The sequence below is a fragment of the Solanum pennellii genome, chromosome 11 (assembly GCF_001406875.1).
Source record: "Solanum pennellii chromosome 11, SPENNV200".
NCBI lineage: Eukaryota > Viridiplantae > Streptophyta > Magnoliopsida > Solanales > Solanaceae > Solanum > Solanum pennellii.
Genome location: NC_028647.1, coordinates 12,907,381 through 12,911,137, shown reverse-complemented (window position 1 = coordinate 12,911,137; position 3,757 = coordinate 12,907,381).

Genomic DNA, 3,757 nt, shown 5'->3' with positions numbered 1-3,757 from the left:
CGAGTTATTAAAGATAAATAACCTAACGACTACTAGGAGAAGCTTTCTAAAAAGAACAAATCAACAACTATGATTGAGAAAAAAAAAAGAAAACGGTATATATTATAATATAGTATAAAAAAACATGACGAGAAGGTGTTAATTGAATGTTTTTGTTTGTTAGGATGTACATGGTAGATTCTCATCAGATTGCGATGAAATGATCATATTGCTTTGCAAAACATCATCCCTATTCAAAATTTTAAACTTATTAATGAACTCATAAGACAAAACTACGCGAGAGGTTTCTCCCCTTCTTTTATCACTTTTATCCATTCTACTTCTGATATTGACATTATTTCTCTATAGTAGACAATTCAATAAAGGGAGAAGAAATTTTTTGGTTAGGAATATTTGTCTTCTCTTGTACTATAATTATAACAAGTATTGCATGTGTATCTTTTAACTTAAGTAATTTCAAGAGTTAGCTTTTTTCTAAAGAGTTTCTACCATAATTAATGTTTGCCTTTACAGACTTATTTTTACACATATGTATCACGACAGGGTGTTTGAATTGACTTTAAAATTTGTCAAACCCAAACCTATTTTTAAGTGTTTATTTTTCGTGATTTTAAGTCATTTTTTTATTTTTGAAAGTATTTGACAAATTTAAAAAATAACTTAAGATAAGTCAAAAATGATTTAAAATAAATTAGGAATTGTTTTCCAAGGTTATAATAACATGAAATAAATTTTAAAAAACTCGAGGTTTATTAATGTTTTTTTGATCTATTGATTTAAAATTTTGACAAAAATAATTTGGTTTAATATTTGAAAAAAATGGAACCGACCCAAAAAAATTCGAGGTTGAAAAATCCCATTTCTATTAATTGGTTTACAAATTTGAAATTTTTACATAAATAGTTTAATTTGATATTTTAAACATCGAAGTTAATCCAATCATTTACACTCCACTTACAGCAATTGATATTCTTATATTAAAAAGAGTGTTCAATTTGTTGCATTAACCTTTTACAATACAACACTTGCTAGAAATAGGTTATTGCTTATTAAATGTGAGTCAATGATCATTGATACCGTCAACTAGTATTTGAAACCTTTTTTCAACACTTAGTATTTGATACATATTTTAACAACTCAATTTTCCCAATATCGTTTGTTTCTCAAATTCAAATTGAAACTATAGTAGAATTTTGATGTTTATCAAGTCACCAAACTATAATTACTCAATATATTCTATCCCAATTTAACATAAAATAGTTCAAATAAATTGACTAATTTATTGAGGGAGCAAACCAAGTTTTTATAATAAAATATAAAGGCATCACGATAATATAAAAATAACAAGAGAAGGTGTTAATTGGATGGGCTTTTCTGTTGGGGTGGAGATGAAAACTTCTCATCAGATTGGGATATCTTCTCATCAGGTTGGGCTGAAATGATGGTATTGTCCTGCAAAACTTCATCCCAGTTCAAGTTCTTTAACTTATCAATGAACTCATAAGACAAAACTACCCGAGAAGCTTGTCCTTCTTTTATCACTTTCATCCATTCTTCTTTTGGTGTTGACATTATTTCTCTATCAATCGATTCAATTAAGTAAAAGGAAGGAGAAAATATTTTGTTGGGAAGATTTGTGTTTCTCTTGTACTATATTTATAATAACCAGCATATTGGTGTCTTCAACATTGGTTAGTTGATATAAATTTTTTTAGCTATTTTTGTTTTTGCCTTTTATTTTTTTGATTTTCTTTTCTTAATTAATGTTTGCCTTTTATATTTTTCATTTCCTTTCAATTATTAATGTTTTCCTTTTATAGACATATGTATTGACCTAAAAATAAATAATAGCTTATGAAAAATGAGAGGTATTTGGATTGACTTAAAAGTCGATCAAACTTACTTTTAACTTAGATTTTGATTTCTGGATGTGTTTGACAAATATAAAAAATAATTTTAATAAGTCAAAAAAAGACTTAAAAGAAGTCGGAAAGTGTTTGACAAGGTAAAAAATGACTATAAATAAGTTTAAAATGACTCAAAATATTTCAAAACCCAAAAGTAGGTCTCCCCCTACTTTTTATTTTTTGACTTAAAGTCATTTCAGTTTGATTTTTTTAATTTGAATTAAAAGATAACTGACTTAGTATTTGATACTCCCTGCGTCCACAATTGTTTGACAGTTATACTAAAAATAGATATCCAATATTAATTGTCAATTTTAAAAATCAAGAAATAATGAATCACAATTTTCCAATACTGCCCTAATAATTACTCCATTTTGTTCAATTGAAAAGTTATGTAGACTTTTGATATTCTTGGTATAATAGAGTTATATTATTCAAATTACATTTGTATTAAATTTAATGAGGGGAGTGCATTACCTTACCTTGACAAACAATTGTGGACGGAGGGACTATATTATTTTCAACATAATTAAGACGTAACATATGTTGAAAGATACTAAAGTTATTTGCTTCACCATGTTTAATCTAGATATTATTAATGTATTTAGATATAAGAACATTATCTATTTAAAAGATAAAAAAAACAACAAATCCCTCTTAAACTTGGCATTAAAACATACTTAGTACTTTAACTATATGGTGTTTAAATACCCCTTAAGAATTTGGAAGTGATTAAATACCACCTTAAGGGCTGACATGGCAAAGCAAAGTATTCACTCTTCTAAAAGCGCGTGATACAATAATTAAAAACAAAACTAAATGCTAATATCAAACACATGACATTTTTTTATTGGAAAATATATAACTAATAGTTTTTAACTTTTTCTATAAGTTATTTCTTTTTTTAAAAAAAAATGTAAAATTCTTGTTTAGAAGTAAATGAAATATGTGGGCTCAATTTATTTATTTTTTAAAAAATAATCTTTTTGTTTTCTCTTCATTTATTGTGTTCCGGAAATATATTCTTTCCCATTGACACAATCTTTTATACCTTTCTTCTTCCATATTTGTTATTTTTCCTCTAAGTTCATCTCTCCCCACACTAGCCATTCATAAATTCACTAAACTAAAGACCTAATTCATATTATTGAATGTAAACTTTCTTGAATTTTAAGTTATTTATTTTGAATTCTATCAGTTGTGATGCAATAAATGTTGGTCTATTAAATTTCATATACAACCTTCATTTTTCATTTGAGTTGTTATGAAAAAAATACTTTCAATAAATCTCATTTTCCAAGTACAGATTTGTAGGAGAGGGAGAGGGAGTGGGTTTAAAGAAGAAATAGTAAGTATGCTATTTTTTAGTAAAAAAAATTGATGAATGTTGAAGAAAAAAACCAACAGTTGAAGTTTGGAAATGGTCGGGGAAAAAAGATGCCAGTGAAAGCTGAAAAGTGTGAAAATCAAAGAAGAAGAAAGAGAGGGGGGTGGGGGGTGGGAGGGGTAGAAGAGAAGCGGTGGAAGAAGGTTGGGCAATTTTAATTTTAAAATTCAGTTTTAGTGAATTTATTAGTGTAATGAATTAAAACAATTTTAAAAAACAGGTAAATGAGCAAAAAAAATAAATTGAGAATTAATGATATGGTGCTTATATGGTTGTGATGTAGAAGTTATGTAACGACCTGTTTAGTCGTTTTGAGCAGCAGATTTTATTTCTGAAAAAATTGTCTTGGTCGACGGATCCCACGACGGACCGTCATGGGCACGACGGACCGTCGAGGGGGTCTCGTTCCAAAACACTTAGAATTCTGAAATTTGGGTACTGAAATCGACTCTCTGAACTTCGT